We start from the raw sequence: 24,549 nt of genomic DNA, 5'->3' as shown, positions 1-24,549 counted from the left end.
AGGGGAGATCGAGCTCAAGTATGTTAACACTCATGATAACCTTGCAGATATTTTCACGAAGCCCTTGGATGAAGCAAGATTTCGCGAGTTAAGGCATGAGCTAAATATCATTGATTCGAGCAATGTGACTTGAGCCCTTGCACACCCTACCTCACTCAACTTGTTGTCTAGTTTAGGTGTAGGCATGGACATAGGGGGAGTGTTGTTCTCTCAATGAACTCTTCCTCCCCCCATTATGCATAAATTTATCAACTCTTTCACTTTAGTCATTTTTATGGTACTTTTGCTTCAAAGACGAGTTTTGGTCATGGACCCAAGGATAATTCTTCACGGTGCCATACCAATTGACTCAAACATAGGTGGCTCCGGCCACCGTCCTCCCCTTGGAGAAGTTGTTTCTCGTAGTTGGTCTTTGCTGTCATGTGGCTTCCTCTTCTCCTTGCCGTGTTTGGGTCGTCGTTTGTGTTCGCCTCTTAATTGGTCGGTGCTTTTCGGAGGTTGTTTTGCTTTTTCTCCCTTTTCTCTCATGTGTTCTTGCACTTTCTTGGTTTACGGTACTACCGTGGTTAGCCACGGTACTACCGCAGGAGTTGGTGGCTCTACGTTTAGTGCGTGGCCCTCCAGGGGCACGGTACTACCGCTACCTCCGCGGCAGTAATTTTTTTACTGCCGCTGAAAGAGCGGTACTACCACCCAGCGTGCGGTACTTCCGCCCGGGCGGTACTACCGCGATGACCCGCGGTACTTCCGCGCCCACGCGAGCGGGTGGGGGTTAAGAGCGGGACAGGGGGAGTTCTAACTCCCCCATACCCATTCATCTCTATCCCCCACCCGTCTCTCTCTCCTGACCAAGAACGGCGCCGGAGGCCTTCACTGGATCTCCGTCTCCGGCCGCTCTCCTTGGATTTCGACCGGTGGAATCGTTCCCCACCTCGCCCGCTTGCCATGGACCAAGGTTTTTCCCCAAGTTCCTCTCCTTTTTGTGCTTTTAGGTTTTCGGGAGATGCATGTGGTGTTCTTGAGATTTTTGGGTAAATCTATGCAAGTGGGATTCATAGGAGAGTGGTAGTGTAGTTTTCATGCTCTTTGGATAGTCAAAATAGTTCCGGTTGATCAATGATAGTACCAATGTTGTTGTGCAGAGGTTCTAGATCCAGATCCGCGACCTCTATCGCGGTTTTCGATCTGCGCGGTACTACCACTCCTCCTGGAGCAGTACTACCGCGGCCTCGCCTGGTTCTGACGCCTTGCGGTACTACCGCTTGGCGTCCGGAAGTAAAAAATTACTTCCGTCCCAAGCGCGGTACTACCGTGCCACCCCGGCACGATACTACCGCGGCTGGAGCGGATGTAATTTTTTACATCTGTAACCCTGCCCGGTACTACCGTAGATTCATCCAGCGCCCTTTTGTGTTGTCCAGATCTCATGCTTTTGTTTCTTTCGGTTTGGCCTCTGTCTTTTGTTTTGATCCGTCTTGTCCCCGTGCGTGTTTTGTGTCTGTGTGTCTAGGTGGTTGCTCCGGTTCTTTTGCTCGTCGCTCGAATCCCAGCCGTGACACAGGGTCAAAGCGGCTGCGCAACCCAGATGAAGCTCCAGAGGGGTCCTCTGCTTCCCAACGTAGGACCAAGCACACCGCCAGCAAGCAGAAGGAGCCCGTCATGGGCATGGATGAGATTCCCCAGGCTGAGTTTGTGATTCGAAGGAAGATCAATCCCTATGTGACTCCCTGGGCTAGCTCGCGAGGCAATGATCTCTTCTAGAACAAGCAGCAGAATCTGATCTATATGGATGTGATCAAGGCCAAGCAGAATCACTACATCGAAGTTCACTGGATTGACATGCATCACATGAGGCAGGAGAAGCAGCGTGGGTACTTTGGAGAGGCTTTGGATCTTGTGGAGTAGTTCGGCATTGAAAACATTCTCACCTTCCACAAGGATTTTGATCCGGAGATCATAGCACAGTTCTTTGCTTCGGTCCACTTCGGCGTCGATGAAGCAAGGACCATGACTTGGATGACCAATGGTCGAGGGATGTCTGCTACCTGGAAGGAGTTCATGGAGTTGCTTCAAGTTCCCGATGATGGGCTCGACTCGCCAGTTGGAGTTCGCCCTCATGCCAACTCTGAGTCTGCCAACAAGAACAAGCTCATGCCATTCCTTGTTCAGAAGACTCTTCCAAGCATGAAGAAGGTGTGGGTGCTTAACCCCTTCCTTGACATCATGCACATGCTCTTCCGGAACACACTCTTCCCGCGCATTGGTGACATGGGACAGGTGCATGCTTACCTCGTTGACATGATGCTCCTTTGTGAGGAGGCCCGTCAGGCTCAGACTCAGCCACTTGATGTCTCACATATCATGTGGTGTGAGCTTTAGTTCGCCGTGTTCAACCGTAAGGTCCCCATCTATGGGCCTTACCTATTTCACCTGATCTCCAGGACTTGGGAGCAGCTCTTTCCCAATGATGAGTTTGAAGCTCCAGGCTGGATTCGCCATGAGCCCATCAAGCTCCGCATCAAGCCCCAATGGGCTAACACCACCACTGCTGCTGAGGCTGCCAGGATGGTTGTGGATGAGGAGGAGATTGAGGAGGAAGAGGCTGCTGAGGATCGTTCTACTTTCCCTACTCCCTCTGTTGAGCCCTCTTGGGCGAAGAAGCTAAAGAACAAGATGAAGAGGCTGTTCTGCATGCAAGTTTAGGGTCAGTACAAGGCCCATGTTGCTCAGAAGGAGAGTCTCCGTCGTGACATCAGGATCTTGAGGGCGTGCGGGGAGGACGTGGCCAGCGGCTCTGAGAAGCACATCACCCCCGAGGCTGCCTGGATGGCTAAGCAGGGCTACCAGTGGACCGATTCAGAGGAGGAGTATGTTCCTCCTGCGGAGTCTGGCGACGACGAGTCGTTTTCTGCCTAAGCTACCACCTTTGTTGTAGGTGCCCTCTCTGCCTTTTTGGTGTCTGGATGCCAAAGGGGGGAGAGTGTAGGATTTGTGTGTCGTGTGTCTTGTGTTTCGTTGTTTGCGTTGCTTTCCGTCGTTGAACTTGTTTGCTTTGGTTTGGTTGTGCTCGTGAGACTAAGTTCATCACTAAGTTCATCATATGGTGTAAGACATATGCACTCTATCGTACCTTATTACCATATTGAGCTTATGTTATATCGTGCTATTTATGTTGTGCTCATTTCTACTATCTTGTTTAGTATCAGCCTTACCATTGCAAGATATGCTTTGTTTCTAAAATATAGGGGGAGTGGTGATCCTAGTATTCGTGCCGTGCAGTCCAAAGCACTTTACTCTCTAGCACGAATCTAGGGGGAGCTCGTCTATATTTTAAAGATGTGGGGTTTGCCTGTGCTATATTCATTCCCTTTGTGCAAATCCCATATTGTCATCAATCCACCAAAAAGGGGGAGATTGTAAGGGCATTCTTGTCCCTCAGTAGTTTTGGTGATTGATGGCAATGCCTTTGCGGATTAATCATGTGTATTGAGCTTTTCAGATATATCGTGACTAAACACAAGACGATTTGATGCCCCTCGAAGATTATTGAAGACGACATTTCTCTACGGTTCGTTTCGGTGGAGTTGAGTCGTAGGAAAGCCGTACTATTAAGAGGGGGTCTACTTTGGAAAGGTTTGGGTGGAATCTCACGTACACATCCCCTTTTGCACCGCCTTTCCTCTGGCTCTTTGGAGTGTTCCTCCGTCTCACCTTGTCTCTGCGAAATGAAGGACTCCGTGTTACTCTTCTCAGGCTAGCGGTAGTACTGCTCCTCAGAGCGCTACTACCGCAGGAGCCAGCAGTAGTACCGGGCTCCGGCACGGTAGTACCGTGGGCCCCCACGGTAGTACCGCTCATTCTAAGCGGTAGTACCGTGAGTTCTGGACTGGCGCCGCTGCTCAAGCGGTAGTAGGCGCGGATGTAATTTTTTACATCCGCGCCCTACGCGGTAGTACCGTGCTGCGGCGTGGTAGTACCGCGGCGCCTGGCCAGGTACAACAGCAGGAGCGGAGGTAGGGGCGGATGTAATTTTTTACATCCGCGCCCTTCACGGTAGTACCGGACCCCTGTTTGCGGTAGTACCGTGTCAGATTTTCACTCGACATATTCTCAGCGGAGGTAGTCACGGATGTAATTTTTTACATCTGTGCCTACCATACCTGGCCTGTGGCTGACCTGCGGTAGTACCACATGGGGCCGCGGTAGTACCGTGCATGCGGTTCTACCGTGCCCTGTCCGTGCTTTTCTGTTCAGGTCCAGGCTCTGCCGCGCCCACGGTAGTACCGTGGTCCGCCACGGTAGTACCATAGACCCGTGCGGTAGTACCGCTCCTGTGGTGCGGTAGTTCCGCAGGTCGCGGGCTGAGTGGTGGGTAATAGTTGGAATTGTCCCCCCACTATATAAGGGGGTCTTCTTCTTCAAGAAGACTCACCTATTCCAACCCTAATCTCCATTGTTGCTTCAAGCTCCATTTTCGACCGATCTCTCTCCCTAGACAATCAAACTTGTTGATTTGCTCGGGATTGGGTGAGAAGGCCCCGATCTACACTTCCACCAAGAGAAATTCGATTCCCCCCACTAATCCCTAGCGGATCTTGTTACTCTTGGGTGTTTGAGCACCCTAGACGGTTGAGGTCACCTCGGAGCCATAGTCCATTGTGGTGAAGCTTCGTGGTGTCGTTGGGAGCCTCCAATTAAGTTGTGGAGATTGCCCCAACCTTGTTTGTAAAGGTTCGGTCGCCGCCTTCAAGGGCACCAATAGTGGATTCACGGCATCTCGCATTGTGTGAGGGCGTGAGGAGAATACGGTGGCCCTAGTGGCTTCTTGGGGAGCATTGTGCCTCCACACCGCTCTAACGGAGACGTACTTCCCCTTAAAAGGAAGGAACTTCGGTAACACATCCTCGTCTCCACCGGCTCCACTCTTGGTTATCTCGTGCCTTTACTTGTGGAGCTTATTTGTGTTGTATCCCTTGTTTACTTATGTGCTAGTTGTTATTGCATCATATAGGTTGCTCACATAGTTGCATATCTAGACAACCTACTTTGATGCAAAGTTTAATTTGGTAAATAAAAGATTAAAAAGTGTTAGTTGCCTATTTTCACCCCCCCTCTAGTCAACTATATCGATCCTTTCAGTGGGCTATAGGCGACCCTAATGAACCAAGCCGCGAGTTGCGAAATCACTAGCTAAGGGTTATATCTTGCAAAGGTCACTTTCACCATCTCAAGCACTGACAAGTAGCACATTGCATATTCGCCACTTGTTACAACCCGAAAGTTTTCGGTTTTTTGGTAGATTCATTTATTCGAAACATTTTATCTCTTAAATCATACGTCTAAATTTCGAATCATTTGCGTCGTTAGATTTCTCGCTTCAAGATCTTCGAACCAGATACCATATTAATAGGTTTCGATGAAAAATATTTCCATGAAAAATCCAAAAGAAAAAACCGGAGCCAAAAGCATTTTTTTAACTTTCTCCCGTTTCGAGAAGCACTCGCGGAAGCAAATCAGTGCCTCCACAAGAGGCAGATTTGTGCTTGTCGTGGAAGCCAAACTCCCCCCTTTTTTGAGCTCTCGTGGAAGCAAATCTTTGCCTGGAAGCACAATTTCTTTCCCATTCCGAGAAGCACAATGGAAGCAAATATGTGTCTCCATAGAAGCAAATATGTGCTTCTTATGGAAGCACAATTTGTTTACAAGGCACAACTATGCTTCTTGCGGAAACAAATTTGTGCTTCCACAAAAAGCAAATATGTTCTTCTCATTGAAGCATATATTTTTTCTGAGAAGCACAGTTGTGCTTCTCGTGGAAGCCAAACAAAATCGTGCAAGAAAAAATCTGTGACTTTTTCCTCCAAGACCTAGGGAAAACCAGGTGAAAACCGAAAAGCCTGAAAACCCGAAAAGTACCATCTAAATCCTGAAAACGCGTATAGAAAAAGATGAAATCCAGAGGGCCCCCCAGCATGTGACATGCGGCGGAGGTGGACGCAACACTTGGCGTGCTCCCAGGGTACCAGAAGTTACAACTGGAGGCCCTCCGGAAGGGGTAACCTTCAGTTAGTTGCTCTCTCTGAGTTGCTACGAAAATTGGTTACAGTATATTTTGCTTGGATTTTTGTTGTCAGGAATTTGGATATGAGAATTAAAAGTTAAATGAAAAATTACTCTTAACTACAACAACTAAAATGCCATATGATTTGTTCTATTTGATTATTATATAGTTGCAAAACATTATAGAATTGATGTAGCATTTTGCATGCATGCTGGGAGAAGTAGAAGTAGTGGGATTGATGATGTGGCAAAGATGGTGAGTTGTAATATATGCATGTTGAAAAATAATATAACTACTCCCTCTGTAAGCTAATATAAGATAATTGTATTGATATAAAATGTCTAATATTAGTTTACGGAGGAAGTATCATTTTCTATGGATTTGGAGAGAAAATATAGTATGTGAGATATGTCCATGTTGAGAGATATAAAATGTCTTATATTAGTTTACAAAGGAAGTACCATTTTCTATGGATTTTGAGAGAAATATAGTATGTGAGATGTGTCCATGTTGAGAGAAAAAAAATAGAGGGATTTAGGTACACAGGATTTGTGCCCGAGGCTTTGTGTTTTGGTTATTATTTTTTTGCTAACTATTTTTAAATAGAGAATGCTAATTCTGAGGGCATGCAAACAGTTTTACATCGAACTATATCAAGGCTCAGTTCTTTTAAAGCTTATGGGAGGCTTATGGCGAAAATTAAGCTCAAGCCCAAGAGAACTCATTTACCTGTCATTAGCTTAATTTCCAGCGGCAGACCCTTCCTTCATGTTTGAGATAAGCCGGCGATGGGCAGCTTCCCGGGCGCAGCCCTTTAAAAAGTGAAGCGGTATTTGTCCTTGTCCTTTTCGTTGCTTGTATTTACGAAAAAACTGTCACCGCTCAACCAACTGAACAAGACGCCTCTGTCCCATGCGGCCATGCAAATAATAATCCACGGACTGAACGATGCCACGAGGGATATCATGGACTTTTCATCAGTTTATCAGAAAATAAGCTAAACAAATAGAAACAAAAAAGAATTGGATGGCTTATTCCAAGGGAGCTTATTCTCACTGCAGCTTCTCATGGGCTTAATTTAACTGCAGCTTATGCACAAGCCACGGCTCAAAAGAACTGGCCCCAAAAGGGCCACCTAAAGTTTTGGCGGGTCCGAAGAAAGAGGAAGAAGAGATGGAAAGAAAATGTTTGTAACTCTACTGACAAAATGTAGGATTTTTGTGATCAACTCATAGATAGTGGTTTGTTGTTGTATGCATGTTGTAACTTATAATCACAACTGCTAAAAAAAACTTATAATCACAACCAGTATGCCTAAAGATATACTATTAACGGACATACCATTGTAGAATTTATATTGTATTATTGATATGGGGAGCTGCTACATGTTGTACAGTACTATTGTACATTCCTTTAGGTCAAAATCACTTCTATGGGGAGGTTGCACTGCCATCATTCTCCATCGATGGGTAGAGAGACCAAGCGGTCGTTTTTGCCAGGGATAAACTAAACGAGTCGATCGGTGGCAGGTGTTCGGGCATACATGGTCTACGTATTGTTCTTGATTAATGAAAATAAAATAAAAATATTTTAAATTTGATTATCCAAACTACGAATTGTTATCTTCAAAACTAGATATCCACTAACATGTCGTTGTAGAACTTCTTTGATGTCATTTTTCTACTAAATATGCTTTCTGTGACGATATCACACACAACGCTGAAACTTGCCTTGACTAATTGTTCCTTTCATTTAAGATCTACGAACTAATTACTGTTTGTTATTTTTCCTTTTTTATATAATACCCCCCAAAAATATGCATACAAATAAATGTGAAAAACAAAAGAACTGGCAGAAAACAAACTCACCCCAAAAAATTAGGAAAACCAAACCTTGTGTGGAGTACTCAGGTGGTCAAATCAGAACCGAAATTGTAAAAGAAACAAACATTTTGTTGTAAAAAGAAATCGTGTGGAAAAGCGCAGCAATTACAAATCATTGAAACAAGCTAATAGCGTGTGATGATTTTTTAATCATTGTAGCTAGCAGCATTTATCAGATTTTCCACACAGGCAAGTCAACCAATGTCTTCATATCATGGGAAGCGGCTGTACCTATCAAATGAAGAACATACTTGGACCAGCATAACAACCTGAAAACAATGGGCAACAGTCCCTCCAATTGAAAATGACTGCACGGTTCGCGGAGAGAATACTTGTAATCAAATGAGCAACATGAGTTGTTTCGATTCAACAAGGATGTTCACCACACGTACCAGCGTATTTCAATTCAGAAATAATGTCTTATGATGCAACTAAAAAACCCTACAACCATCAAAATCAGATTAACAGTCAAGCTCATGATTTCATTTACTCTTCTCTTGAGAAAAAAAATGCCTCCACAAATATAACAGCCAGCAGACCTTCTCGAGCATAAAATTCATAGGTTACATGAAACAGTTTTGCTAGAACTCATCTAGATAAGATCTAATTTAGTCTCATTCATTTTGAAAACAAGAACAGATACAACCCACGTCAGCACACACGCATCTTATAGCATCACATCCAATGGATATAAAAGGTTAATGAGACCAAATCTCATCTAGATGAGTTCTATGTACTCCCTACATGAAAAGGCATTGCAAAATACAAACTCGTGCAATAATAGCGCCACTGGTCTGGCTGCTATACTATAGCTACTACAAGACCATAAACCTCGATCAATCCAACGAGTAGCAGATCTGCTCGAACGCCGCGACGTGCTCCTCCGCGACGGCCATGAAGAGGTCGACGCCGCCATTCGCCTTGCACGACGGCACAAAGATCATGAGCCCCTCGATAGGCAAGTCCGGCGGTATGAATGCGGACGGTGCCCCGGTGCCAAAGTCGAGTTGATGGAACCTGAACCCAAGCCAGCTGTCCACCTCTGCGTCCGGGCAGAACATCGTGCCGGCCGTGGCCGCCGTCGCGAGGAGCTCCTCCCCGTTCGCGTCTGCCACTCCGCCGAAGTCCACGAAGTACTGCACGTACTCGTCGTCGATGCTCGCCACGGCGTCGCGAATGACGCCGACCACGCTGCCGTAGCTCGAGTTCAGGACGTCCCTGACCTGAAGCCTTGGGAAAGCCCAGAGCACCATGTTCCCGAAGAAGTCCATTGGCACGGGAGGGTCGGCCCTGCCCCTGCAGTTCACGGCCACCCTCACCTTGGTGTACTCTTCCGGCTTCAGGTCCCGCGCCGCCGTGATTTTCTTCCAGACGTGGGCGAGCAGGCACTGGAACCTGCTGCAGCGGGCGCCGACATGGGCTTTGAGGTCGGCGACGAACTCGGCCGTGAAGTGCACCGTGACTCCGTGAGGTTTTTTATCCTGTCCATGGGGACGACGGCATAGGTGTCTCCGTCTCCACACGTGAACTCCCGTGACCGGTGGTCGAACACCGGCGTCGGCGTGCTTCGGGGTACGGTGGTTCTCGCACGGTCGAGGAATGGGATCTGCGTCGCGAAGTCCTTTCCTTCTCGCACCGCCGTCGCCCATGCGGTGAAAAACATGCTCATGGAGTGGCCGTCGGCGGCGTGATGATGGGAGCATATGCCGACCACGAGACCACCGCACCTGGATCTGCAGCAGCGCTGCCCCAATGTTCTTCTGTGTAGGCAAAGTAAAATAAAAAGTAATATAAGCACCTGTGCAGAGTCCATGCATGCATCAGCGCGATGTGCATGCATGTGACGTGAGTCGTGACAAAAGCAAAACCAAGCAACAAATACCTCCGGTATCGCCGGGTAGAGGTCCTCGACGACTGCGGCCATGCGGCCGTCGACGAGCACGTCCGCCAGGTCGACCGGCACGGTTGCCTCGATCAAGAGCACGCCCTCATTGTTGACGTGAAGGAACCGCCGGCCTTGATCGTCGAGGGCGAGGCGGCCCGCCAGGTGAGGGTAGGGCGCGACGGCCTTGAGGAGGCCCTCCCTGAGCGCCTCGTTGGACGGCGCCGGCGCGCGGTAGGCGAGCACGGTGGGGACGAAGATGTCCAGGGCGGCGCGGTCGAAGACGGTCAGCGGGACCTTCTCGCCGACGAGCGGGCGCGGCACGGCGTGCGCCGGCTTCACCATCGTGCTGCTTGTGATCTCCATCGATCGACTCTAACCGTGTGTGACCTCGAGTAGTGCGTGCGCGCGCTTAATTTGATGAACGGATCAGAGGATCACGAGCCATTTATAGATGGATTCTATTTGCTGTGGCTGCACGTTGGGCCGGCATGATCACCAGAGAAGTAGAAAAGGACGTGGACACTGCACCTAAACCAACCGTATACAGTAGTGTTGAAATATATTGCCCGCCTTTCTCCATCAGTTCGGACTTTTGGATGAGTTGGCTCGTGCATGAATTCAATAGGTTCCGTTCGGCGGATCTGGCCACCCCTCGCCTCCCTGCGCCACTGCAGCGCCACCACCACTCCCCTGCGCGAAGAGAGGGGCGTGTGTACATCCCTTGCAGCCGCTTCTACGTCCATGGTCGGCCCTTGCTGCCGCATCCACGCCCATTGTTGGACGCCTCTGGTCGACAGGAGGCCACGACCTCCGACTAGGAGCTCGCCGCCGGTCACATCCAGGCCTTATGTAGCACCTCCCTGCCGTCCGCGCGCTTAGCTACTGCTCCGGCCAGGCACGCGACCACAACACCATACAACGCCGCCGAGAGACATTGATGGGTCACTGACGAGGGGGCCCACTGGTCAAATACCGATATTGACCATGTCCACGTCACCAACCAGCCAGTGCAAACCAGTTAGGGACGATTTCTGACCGGTTTGGGATTTTTGAGGGGGTGAGGGAACCGAAATAAATATCAAGGGGTTATGTGAGCCACCAAGTTTCTTCAGAATAGTAAAACGGACTTTTTTCCCCAAGCAAACTCCCTACTTCCTAGTGTGTGTACTCTTCAAGAGTAAGTTTCTGTATTTTTGCTTCTTCTTTTCTTTAAAAGAGAGAGCTCTCCTATTTTTAGCTTCAAACGTAGAAACACTAGTAGAAAACAGGGCTTTCGTCCAGGCCAGTTTAGCCCATTAGTCCCGGTTCAATCCAGAACCGGGACCAATAGAGCTATTTGCCCCGGTTCGTGAGCCCAGGGGGCCGGCCGGGCCACGTGGGCCATTGGTCCCGGTTCGTCCGGACCTTTTGGTCCCGGTTGGTGGGACGAACCGGGACCAATGGTCCTGACTCCTGGCCCACCACTATTGGTCCCGGTTGGTGGCATGAACCGGGACCAAAAGGGTTACCTTTAGTCCCGGTTCATGCCATCAACCGGGACCAATAGTGGTGCCTATATATAGCCCCTCGCGCAAGAGCAGAGCACACTGCTCTGTTTTTTCTGGCCGAGGGGGAGAGGGCTTGGTGGTGCTCTAGCTCACCTTCTATGCACACAAGGTGTTCGATGGAATGCCCGAGCCACACTACTTAAGGTTTCTCCTCTCCAAGCTCGACCGCCAAGCTCCATTTTCCTCAATATTTATCTAGGTTTAGCGGTCCATCACGCCCCGTCCCCGTCTTCACCGCCGTCGATCACCCGCGTCGATCTCATCGCCGGCACCACCGTGGTGAGCCTCTTGTTCTTATCTTCTTTCTGAAAGGAAAAATATTATTACTTGTTTGTTTAGATAGATACTTGTATTATTTTCTTACTTTTATTATTGCATCTTATATAGTGCGCCGATGGTTTTGGTATCCGCCTCCGTCGGCCCTCGTCCTGTCTATGATTCGGATGTGGTATATATTATCTTTTCATAACTATTGGTTCATTTATTGTTTATGAAAATTATGCCGACCAACGTGACATAGATTTTATTTATCTAGGAGGTTGTTGAACCGAAAATTCCAACCGACCCTATTGTCGAGAGGTTAAATTTAGTTGAAGAAGAAAACAATTTCTTGAAGGAAAAAATAAAAAAACTTAAGGAGGAGAAGATGATATTGGAGTTGCATGTTGCGGATGTCGTCGATGATCACAAGATCAAGATGGATGCAATGCGCTTGAAGATGAGAAAGATTAGAAAATATGCCATTCGTACCGAGGCTTGGTATCATTATGCCATTGGATCAGTTGTTACCTTGGTTGCGATTATGATCGCATTTGTTTTCGCATTGAAATGTTTTACATAGTTTCAATGTATGGTTTAATTAATTTAGATGCTCTGCAGAGCTTTATGTTGTTAGATGAGAACTATGTATCTACTTTGGTTTTTATGTGATGATGAACTTCTATTAATTTGGTCACTTAATTATCTATTCATGATGTTCTGTAATGATTTTTGACACACTTAATTATATATAATGCACGCAGATGAACCGGCAATGGATGTACGGTGACAGACACACCTCCGAGTACATTAAGGGCGTGCATGATTTTCTCAAAGTGGCTGAGGCAAACAAGCAGAATGGTTTTATGTGTTGTCCATGCCCTATATGTGGGAATACGAAGTCTTACTCTGACCGGAAAATCCTTCACACCCACCTGCTTTACAAGGGTTTCATGCCACACTATAATGTTTGGACGAGGCACGGAGAAATAGGGGTTATGATGGAAGACGGCGAGGAAGAAGAGTACGATGACAACTATGTGCCCCCTGAATACGGTGATGCTACTGAACATCAAGATGCACCAGACGATGTGCACGATGGTGCTGCAACGGGCGATGCTGCTGAAGATCAAGAGGAACCAGACGATGTGCCCGATGATGATGATCTCCGCCGGGTCATTGTCGATGCAAGGACACAATGCGAAAGTCAAAAGGAGAAGTTGAAGTTCGATCGCATGTTAGAGGATCACAAAAAGGGGTTGTACCCCAATTGCGAAGATGGCAACACAAAGCTCGGTACCGTACTCGAATTGCTGCACAGTGGAAGGCAGAGAATGCTATGCCTGATAAAGGATTTGAGAAGCTACTAAAAATAATGAAGAAGAAGCTTCCAAAGGATAACAAATTGCCCGACAGTACATACGCAGCAAAGAAGGTCGTATGCCCTCTAGGATTGGAGGTTGAGAAGATACATGCATGCCCTAATAACTGCATCCTCTACCGCGGTGCCTACAAGGATCTGAACGCATGCCCGGTATGCGGTGCATTGCGGTATAAGATCAGACGAGATGACCCTGGTGATGTTGACGACGAGCCTCCCAGGAAGAGGGTTCCTGCGAAGGTGATGTGGTATGTTCCTATAATACCACGGTTGAAATGTCTGTTCAGAAACGGAGAGCATGCCAAGTTGATGCGATGGCACAGTGAGGACCGTAAGAAAGACGGGAAGTTGAGAGCACCCGCTGACGGGTCGCAGTGGAGAAAAATTGAGAGAAAGTACTAGGATGAGTTTGCAAAGGACCCAAGGAACGTATGGTTTGCTTTAAGCGCGGATGGCATTAATCCTTTCGGGGAGCAGAGCAGCAATCACAGCACCTGGCCCGTGACTCTATGTATGTATAACCTTCCTCCTTGGATGTGCATGAAGCGGAAGTTCATTATGATGCCAGTTCTCATCCAAGGCCCTAAGCAACCCGGCAACGACATTGATGTGTACCTAAGGCCATTAGTTGAAGAACTTTTACAGCTGTGGAATAGAAACGGTGTACGTACGTGGGATGAGCACAAACAGGAGGAATTTAACCTAAAGGCGTTGCTGTTCGTGACCATCAACGATTGGCCCGCTCTCAGCAACCTTTCAGGACAGACAAACAAGGGATACCACGCATGCACGCACTGTTTACTTGACACCGATAGTATATACCTGGCAAGCTGCAGGAAGAATGTGTACCTGGGCCATCGTCGATTTCTTCCGACCAACCATCAATGTCGAAAGAAAGGCAAGCATTTCAAAGGCGAGGCAGATTACCGGAAGAAGCCTGCCATGCGTACCGGTGATCACGTACTTGCTATGGTCAATGATTTACACGTAATCTTTGGAAAGGGTCCCGGCGGGACTAGCTGTTCCGAATAACGCTGAGAATCACGCACCCATGTGGAAGAAGAAATCTATATTTTGGGACCTACCCTACTGGAAATACCTAGAGGTCCGCTCTTCGATCGACTTGATGCACGTGACGAAGAACTTTTGCGTGAACCTGCTAGGCTTCTTGGGCGTGTATGGGAAGACAAAAGATACACCTGAGGCACGAGAGGACCTGCAACGCTTGCACGAAAAAGAGGGCATGCCTTCGAAGCAGTATGAAGGTCCTGCCAGCTACGCTCTTACGAAAGAAGAGAAAGAAATATTCTTTCAATGCCTGCTCAGTATGAAGGTCCCGACTGGCTTCTCGTCGAATATAAAGGGAATAATAAATATGCCAGAGAAAAAGTTCCAGAACCTAAAGTCTCATGACTGCCACGTGATTATGACGCAACTGCTTCCGGTTGCATTGAGGGGGCTTCTACCGGAAAACGTCCGACTAGCCATTGTGAAGCTATGTGCATTCCTCAATGGAATATCTCAGAAGGTGATCGATCCAGAAATCGTACCAACGCTAAGGAGTGATGTGGCGCAATGTCTTGTCAGTTTCGAGCTGGTGTTCCCACCATCCTTCTTCAATATCATGACGCACGTCCTAGTTCATCTAGTCGACGAGATTGTCATTCTGGGGCCCGTATTTCTACACAATATGTACCTCTTTGAGAGGTTCATGGGAGTCCTAAAGAAATATGTTCGTAACCGCGCTAGGCCAGAAGGAAGCATCTCCATGGGCCATCAAACAGAGGATGTCATCGGGTTTTGTGTTGACTTCATTCCTGGCCTTAAGAAGATAGGTATCCCTAAATCGCGGTATGAGGGGAGATTGACTGGAAAAGGCACGCTTGGAAGGGACTCAATAATATGCAGGGACGGATATTCTTGGTCTCAAGCACACTACACAGTTCTACAGAACTCTACCTTGGTGACCCCGTATGTCGATGAACACAAGAACAGTCTGCGCTCCAAACACCCGGAGCAGTGCGACGACTGGATTACATGTGAACACATCAGGACTTTCAGCAGTTGGTTGGAAACACGTCTTAGAGGTGACAACACTGTTTGTGATGAGCTGTACTTGTTGTCCAGGGGACCATCTTCGACTGTAATGATTTGGAAAGGATACGAGATAAATGGGAATACATTTTACACGATTGACCAAGATGAAAAGAGCACCAACCAAAACAGTGGTGTCCGCTTCGATGCAGCAACCGACAATGGAAATGACACATATTATGGTTACATAGCAGACATATGGGAACTTGACTACGGAGTAGATTTTAAGGTCCCTTTGTTTAAGTGCAAGTGGGTCAATCTGTCAGGAGGCGGGGTACAGATAGACCCACAGTACGGAATGATCACAGTGGATCTGAAAAATCTTGGGTACACTGACGAACCGTTCGTCCTAGCCAATGATGTGGCACAGGTTATCTATGTGAAGGACATGTCTACCAGACCGAGGAAAAGAAAAGATAAGGAAGCGAATACATCATACAATGAGCCAAAGCTCCACATAGTTCTTTCAGGAAAAAGAGACATCCTAGGAGTGGAGGGCAAGACAGACATGTCTGAAGAGTATGAAAAGTTTCATGAAATTCCCCCCTTCAAAGTCAAGGCTGACCCAAGCATCCTGATAAACTATGAAGATTATCCATGGTTACGGCGCAATAAGCAAACGACACAAGCGAAGAAAAAGTGAAGACTTTCTCCCGCAACTATTATGATGATAACATGCCAACTTTGTAACAGACGAGTATGATACCATTGTCCGTTTTGTACATGCACATGCTATGCCAACTTTTTCAGAGTTCATTTGAAAACTATGAATTTTAAAACCTCGCCAACCGAAGGGCGCTCACACCGGTTTATAAATAAAGCAACAAAGAAAACAAAAAAAGAGTTTCCAAATTTGAAAACTAATGGCACTAACAGAAAGTTTATAATTTTTCTAAAACTAAAAGCAAAAAGAATTAAAAAATAAAGCAAAAAACAACAAAAAATAAATAATGCAGAAAACAGAACAAAAAGCTGAAAAAAATTAAAAATAGCAACAATAAGTATTTTGTTGTAAGTAGAAACAAAATAAAATAAATAAAGCAACAAAGGAAACAAAAAAAGAGTTTTCAGATTTGAAAACTAATGGCACTAACAGAAAGTTTATAATTTTTCTAAAACTAAAAGCAAAAAGAATTAAAAAATAAAGCAAAAAACAACAAAAATAAATAATGCAGAAAACAGAACAAAAAACTGAAAAAAAAATAAAAATAGCAACAATAAGTATTTTTTGTAAGTAGAAACAAAATAAAATAAATAAAGCAACAAAGAAAACAAAAAAAGAGTTTTCAGATTTGAAAACTAATGGCACTAACAGAAAGTTTATAATTTTTCTAAAACTAAAAGCAAAAAGAATTAAAAAATAAAGCAAAAGACCAAAAGAAAAATAAACCAAAACCAAAATAAACTAAATAAAGCAACAAATAAAACAAAAAAACAAAAAAAATGCCACCTACTGGGCCCCCACGGCCTGAATACGACTAGAAACCCTATGGGCCAGGATTCAGGCCCGTGGAAGGCCCAGTAGGCCCACAGGCACAGATGGCAGAGTTAGGCCCGAAAGCCTGCTTTAGAGAGGAGCTCGAGAGGGGAGCCGCACCGCACCTTATAAACTGGTGCGGCTCCCTCTCAACTAGCGAGGTGGGACTAAACATTTGGCGCGGGGCAGCACAAGGCCTTTGGTCCCGGTTGGTGGCACCAACCGGGACTAAAGGGGGCCTTTGGTCCCGGTTGGTGGCACCAACCGGGACTAATGCCTTTAGTCCCGGTTGGTGCCACCAACCGGGACCAAAGGCCGCCGCTTCCCGCCCTTTGGGCTGCTGAAAATTGGCCTTTGGTCCCGGTTGGTGGCACCAACCGAGACTAAAGGGGGGCATTAGTCCCGGTTGGTTCCACGAACCGGGACTAATGCCCTTGCTATATAACCAGGACTTGTGAAAATTTCACTTCTCCCTCGCCTCCCTAGCCAGTTGCCCCCGCCGCCAGGCTGCCCAAATTGCTCGCGCGCTCCTCATCGCCGTCGCCGCCGCCGGCCGCCATCCCTGTCTCCCCGTGCCCCTGCCCCGCGCCCGAGCCCACGCCGGCCGCCGCCCCGTGCCCCTGCCCCGTCCCCGAGCACGCACGGCCGCGCCCCTGCGCCCCGGCCCGCCCCCACCATTGTCGACGTCGTCGCCGGCGCCTGCCCCCACTGCCGCCCCTGCCTCGACGCCGCCCCTCCTCCCCGTTCGGTCCGGCTCCGGCGACCCCCTTTCCTCCCTGTCCCCTCGATCCTCTTCATATAATTTTTTTTCATATAATTTTTTTTCATATGCATATGTTGATTATATGGATGGATGGATGATGTATATGTTCATTATATGGATGGATGGATGATGTATGCTTTTTTTCATATAATTTTTTAGGCAGATTTTTAGATTTTTTTAGGTAGATTTTTAGAATTTTTTGTGTATGTATGTTATGTTTATATGTATGTATGTATGTTCATATGTATGTATGTTTATATGCAAAGCATAATGTATGTATGGTCATATGCAAAGAATTTTTTTTGTTTTTTGCATTTTTATAAAAATGTATATATGTTCTCTGTGTGTATATATGTTTTATATTCATAGATTTTTATTTGAACATTATTTAAAAAAAACAAGCAATACAAGAAGAAGAAAAAGAATGAGAGGAAAAAGGAAAAAAGAAGAGGAAGAAAGGAGAAGAAGAGGGGATAGGAAGAAGAGGAGAAATAAATAAGAAGAAGAAAAAAGAAGAAAAAGAAGAGGAGAAGAAGAAAAGAATAGAGGAGAAGAAGAAAAAATAGAATCTTTTCTATTTTTTCTTCTTCTCCTCTATTCTTTTCTTCTTCTCCTCTTTTTTTTCTTCTTTTTTTTCTTCTTCTTCTTCCTTCTTCCTTCTTCCTCTTTTCTTCCTTTTCCTTATTTTCCTTTCTCGAGGGATAAGAAGAAAAGAAGAGGAGAAGAAGAAAGAAAGGAATAGAGAAGAAAGAAGAAACTTTGACACGAGGGGGGGGGGTACCGATACCCCCTCCCCGATAACATTATTTTCCCATGTATATGTATGTTGCGTCGTTGTCGATATAACGAGGGTGTCGAGGATCACCGAGGGGTCGAGGGTCGGGAACTAGGGTAGAGGGTCGAGGGTCGTATAGTAATGTAATATTCGGTTTCCTTATTAGTCCAGGTTATAGTAATGTAATATTGATGAGTTATGCATGTGTGCGCAGCTACCACTATATTCTCCTAGAGATTAAGCTTGAGAAGGGAGTAGTAACTGTCTTAGACTCCAAGCGAAAAGATCCCAAGGAGTATGCGGACATGACTGAAATGCTCGAGAAGTAAGTTAAATCGATCATTATCCACCATATCAGCAACTTTGTTCATTTCTGATATCAAGTAATTGTTTTCTTTGTATGGCAGGGCTTGGAGAAAATTCATCAAAAAAGCTCCGGGACTACCGAAGAAGCTGCAATTTAGGCACCCGAAAGTAAGTACTATATAGTAGCATATTCCAGGCACCTCCTAGTGATTCAAGCGCTAGTTTCATCAATACCATTTAGCATGCTTGCTAATTATCAGTTTGATTGACCTCTATTTCTTGTAAAGTGGTTGTGGCAGGAACAAGGGAATGATTTCTGTGGATACTACATTTGCGAGTCCATCCGCCACACGACCTGTGAGCGGGGCTACTCCGACAAACAATATGAAGTGCGTAAATAACAATATTCACAATTTTATTTTATTACCATCATTTGTGTTGAGTTTCATTCATTCATATATATATATATATATATATGTATTGACCCCCTTCTTAAAATTAGATGTTTCAGATGCGGGATGAACTCCTAGCACCAGATCGCATGCGAGCAATTCAAGAGGAATTGGCGGCATTCTTTCTTGACCACGTGATCGCTGAAGACGGAGAATACTATGTGGACCACGCATCCGTATTTTAGGAGATTATATATTTGTAAAAGATAATTATTGTATATATGTAGCCGGTAGTGTCGGATAGATATACGAGAACTTGTTTGTTCGACCAATCTCTCGGAGAAGGAGAGGTGGTCGATATCACTTCTCTCTGTATGCATATATGTTCATGACGATCTTCTGTTTGCTTACTAGCTAGCTAGCGTGTCTAGCTAGTCCTCTCTATACGTATGTATGTATGGTACGTAGCGTCGACCAAGCACGGACAAAAGAGAGGACACTTCTCTCTATTAATTAGCTAGCTATAGCACAATATATGAAACACCTAAATTAACCCCCCAAAACCCCCCAAACCCCCCCCCCTTTCAAAAAAAAAACAAAAACCACAGCCACATAAACGCTGACGCGTGGATGCCTATTGGTCCCGGTTGGTGCCACCAACCGGGACCAAAGGCCCTCCTGCCTGGGCTCAGGGGACAGGCCACGTGGAGGCCCTTCTGTCCCGGTTCTGGATTGAACCGGGACTAAAGGTGTCAGGGCATTAGTACCGACCCTTTAGTCCCGGTTCATGAACCGGGACTAAAGGCCCTCACCAACCGGGACAATAGGCCCTTTTTCTACTAGTGAAAATATATGGTATTTTTGCTTTATTATTTTCTTTAAAAGTGTGCTTTCCTATTTTGAGCTTCAAACGTACTTTAGAAAAAAGACCATCCTACTCTGTCCAAGCAATCTCCCTACTTCCTAGTGTGTGTGTACTCTTCAAGTGCAAGCTTCTGCCTTTTTTACTTCTTCTTTTCTTCAAAAGAGAGAGCTCTCCTATTTTGAGCTTCAAACGTAGAACAATTTTCTACAGTATTTTCAATATGTAATGTAAAAAAATGTTATGTACAGGCAGGAAATAAATTAAGAAATTATACATAAGATGCTACTCCATCCGTCCCATAATGTAAGACGTTTTTTGACACAGTACTATCCAACTCCAGCTGTTGCGATCATGATGATATTCGAAAGTCACTAATCTGGTTTCAGCATCATAGATGTGAACCAATCCAGTCCTTTAAAGAGCTCCAAAACTTGCTTTTGATCCTAGTGATCCAGAATGGTTTCATCGAACACGGAGATTCCCCTTTCCTTGTTTGAAAAAATGCTTGCCCAACGGTCTTGGGAGTAAGAGTGGTCCAAGAACAGATGCATTAATGTTTCTTCAACTTTCTTATTGCAAAACACATACTCATAACAATCAAGATGCATAGATATCCTCAAGATATTTCTGGTATTGACTCTATTATGAAGCAGGAGGCTGAAAAATATTGTATGCCCGTCTGCTAGCATTTTCCAGAGCCAATTGAAAAGTACATGGGCATCAATATCAGCTTTTAAACAGTTATACATCCATTTATCTTGAGCTTGAGCTCCTGGATCAAAATATTGTAATGTCAGCCCCTGAAGTTCAGTGAATTGAGCAAATGCTTGAGCTGAAAGTGGCCTATGAAAACGGACATACAGATCTTCGGAGTTCACAAAGGAGGCAGATGATTAGCTCCTATTTTCATTAATGAAGATTGCTGGAAGCTAGATGAAATTCTCTAGGAAGAAGAAGGGAGTGGAGGTTTTTCTTCTGATCATGGTGATGAACCAAGCTGTAATATCACTAATGAAGTTTCTCCTATTCTAGGCTAGGCTATGTTGTAATCCCTAGGAGATAGTAGTAGTTTTGTCTAGCTGGGATGAACGCTCGAAATGTTTAATCCATTGGCGGTCTTTTCCTTTTTGCGCTGGCTTCTACCAGGCCTCCACCCATGCGCATAGCGAAAGATCTCATTTTCTATCGGCCTGAACAATTTTACCACCCCCCCCCCCCCCGCCCCCCCCCCAGTTCAGTGCCTCTTTGCTTCTTTGTTTTCTGCAAAATCGACCAGGAATTAAGCCAGTACCCCACCAAGTTGAACGTAAGGAAGGTTAATCTTATTATTATTAAAGCAAGCACCGTTCCTACTTTTCCAAATGGTCCAACAAACAAACACAATGAGCATGATAAGTTGCTTATCATGCTTTGCGAATCCAGGAATCTAAGAACTAAACATATCTTGAACAGTCGGGCACACATCGTAAGCACACTTCATGATATTCCACACTAACTTTGCAAGAGAACAACGCATAAAGAGGTGATCGATCGTTTCATTTTGTCCACAGGAACGGAAGACGCCTCCTATCAACCGATTGATTCCCACGCTCACGTCCGCCGTCGCTCCTACGTGACGCGTGTCCTGCATGGGGCCCGCCAACCGCGAGCGGTTTCCTTTTCCTCTTCAATCTTCTCTCGAGACGAATGATGAGGCTACAAGGGTCAGGGGATGAGGTCGCAAACCAGGTCAGGGCGCGGGCGCCGCTGTCCCCAGCGCCTCGTCGTCGACGCCGGCGACCTTGACTCCATGGCTTTGTGCCTCCTCCTCATTTCGGCCCCAAGCTCCAGCCCCATCCATCACCGCCGGTCCATTTAACCACCAGCAACCACCACCAGTTCGTCCCCGACTAACTCAGTTCATTGCAAAAAACAAGAAAAACTGCAACATTATCCGTGTTGCAAAACTTTCTTCCGCAACATCACCTATGTTGCAAAAAGATGAAGAGGAAAAAAAATCTACAACATCACCTCTGTTGCAAAGATAAACATTACCTCTGTTGCAAAAGTTTCTGCAAACTTTTGTTGCAAACAGCTGAGTGCAACATGACGTTTGTTGCAAACCTCATCAGCTGAATCTTGGCGTTGAATCCAATGGCTCGCGACCCGGCTGATTTTTTAGAAAGATCAGGTGGCTGATGTGCAGCATGGCCCTTTTGTTAAAGGGATAAGTATATTTTTTGTCCCTCAACTCTTTCGAAAGTATAGAAATGGTTTCTGAATTCAAAAACCGGCAAAACTTAGTCCCTCAACTTCTCAAACCGGATTAATTTAGTCCCTCGTACCTCTTCGAGTGGTTTCCATGTGACGTGGGCACGGTTTTGGCCAAAACTTGAACGTCGCCTAGGTTTGACCGCCATGTCACAGTCCATGTCATTTTTTTGAAACACACTCCCGGTCCCAGGCACAGTGAGGTCGGATGAGAATCCGGACAGTGACGTCTATGACGGTCATGCGGCGGAGATGAAGCGCTCGAGCAACCAGAGGAGCTCGGCGACCCAAGGGCGTCGCGTTGGCAGATGAGTGACTTGGCCTCCCTGTTGCACGGGCCGTCGAGCTGCAGCCTGCGCCTGAAGCGACGCCGCTGACCTTCTGGACAGGAGGCCTGAGCAGGAGGAGGAGCATGCTGGAGATGGGATCAGCATGTTCGCTGTGTTTCGCTTGCATCTCCGGCGGGCCGAATCGATAGGTACGTGAACGTATACCTGCGTGTTTTGCCGGCGGCTAGAATCAATCCAGCAGCTAGTCTGCACTTCGTGTTCCGCTGAAAGCACTCGACTGGCCGCCACACGCATGCACGCGGGCCAAGCACCTCAATCTCGCGCGCAGCTGACGCTCCTTCCTGGAGTACGCATGCCTCGCAGGAGACCCAAGGCCGCGCCCATCTCGTCCTCTACCCGCCGCGGACGTCCTCGGTACAGTGCCCGTGGGCACCGCCCATGGCGCGCAATTGCCCGCCTACGTGAGAGCACCTAGAGCCACCCCGCGCCCCAGAGCTCCTCGGCTATCTCGTTTCCGACGGAGAATCGCCGCCACGACTGCGCTCGAACCATCTCCGAACTTATGCCATGGTCGCGCGGACGAGCACAGGAGCACCCACCGGTGCTCTCTCCCTGTGCCAGCGCGCATCTGTGTTGTGCGTGTGCATCTGTGCTGTGTGAGTGTGGGCATGCTGGTGGGTGTGATGTGCGAGTTTGTGCGCGTGCTGGCGGCCGAATTTCGTGTTTTGACTCTTTTTGAAAAGAATTTCGGGATCTGACCTCAGTTCGAATTTTTTTTTTGGGATCTGACCCTTTTGCCTATCGCTAGAGGGCCTGGCGGTAGGATTGCGTGTCCTACCGCCATAGCCTACGGCGGTAGGCCCTTTGATGGCGACTGACGGCCGTTGGCAGCTGCTAATGTGGAAAAGGGCCTACCGCCATCCCCTACGGCGGTAGGTTACTGGAGCCTACCGCCATACCCTCTGGCGGTAGGGTCCTGTGTTCTGGATAAGGTGGGGAGGGGCTGGATATTCCCCCCTCCTCAACCACTCATTCAGCCCACATCACCTCTCCACCGAGCTCAACTCCCCCCCCTCTTTCTTTGAAGCACAAGAGCCTCCCAAATCTCTCTCATTTGTTTGAGATTTCTCCGGTGGATTCTTACCATTTTCATCACTCAAGGTGGCTCTCTCATTTCCCCTCATTTTGATTGGTTGATATCTTTGTTTACTTTGCATTTGCTCATTTGATTGCAAACCCTAGCTCATCATTTTGGTGTGGTCAAATCAATTACTATGATCCATTTAGGTTTATGTTTGTGATTTCCTTATGTATGATGTGCTTAGAATTGCCTGTAGAAAAGTTTGTGTGCCTAGATCTAGTGCTAATCTTAATGTACATAATGGGATTAGGTTATGCTTAAGAAAGTAATTAAAGCTAAGTTACTTTAATAGCAACTTTTCGAATTGTAGGATGGCACCGTTCATTTTCTTTGAAACTTCTGCTGAGGCGGCGGCGAACCGTGAACGCGAATTGATTGAGGAAAAGATGAACTTGTGGATCGAAGCCATTGATGCGTTGAATGCGGAGTGTAGGGCCTTTTCATATAATTATTTCAATAAAGACCGTTCCGAAAATTTTATAACAAAAAAGGAGAGGCTGATGAAGAAGCTCAAGACGGGGAAAAAATTTGTAGGCGTGATCTTGCAATGCAAATTACATTGTGTGCGACAACGGCAGAATATGCTGAGATAGACATGGGCAATCATGGTCAGGTCATTGATTGGTTAGTTCGCCAACCATTCTCGTCGGATGAGAACCGTGCATCTCGTTGGGCATGGGTCAAAGAAAGAAATGATGTTATTTGTTGCAACCCGGGACTGTACGGCGCATAGTATTGCATAAGGTTATGTAATCTTTGTCATTTGGACTGTAATGACATGTACCCTATGCTTGGTCGTCGTTTGAACTACTATGACTTGTACCCTTAACATTTGAACTCATTAAGAACTTGGTGTTGTATGTCATATCAAGTAACCGAGTGTTGTACTCTACTTAATTTATTTTATGTTTTTGTTTATGTCATCTTAAACCCGTATATTCATGTAGGATGGACAGTCGATCCATGACTATGAACATAGCGTGTGAGAAGATCATGGCGGAGCGACACTGTTGCTTGAAGAAGGAATGTGAAGCATGGTTGAAGAGTTGTGATGAGGCAAATGCGACCATGAAAGATTTCAGCAAGTATCACTTTATTGAGGAACCTTCTGATGCTAAGGAGAAAAAAGCATTCCGAAAGCTTGTGAAGGAGAAAGAGAGGATGCTTGATCAGCTGCAAGA

General features: G+C 46.5%; 1 pseudogene; it reads right to left on the bottom strand.

Moving 5' to 3' along the window:
- Positions 1–8,780: 8,780 nt before the first annotated feature.
- LOC123089298 (tryptamine benzoyltransferase 1-like) lies at positions 8,781–10,192 on the bottom strand (annotated as a pseudogene).
- Between the last annotated feature and the right edge of the window lie 14,357 nt (positions 10,193–24,549).

This window comes from Triticum aestivum, chromosome 4B (genome assembly GCF_018294505.1).
Source record: "Triticum aestivum cultivar Chinese Spring chromosome 4B, IWGSC CS RefSeq v2.1, whole genome shotgun sequence".
Taxonomy (NCBI): Eukaryota; Viridiplantae; Streptophyta; class Magnoliopsida; order Poales; family Poaceae; genus Triticum; species Triticum aestivum.
This window is presented reverse-complemented; position numbering and strand designations above follow the sequence as displayed.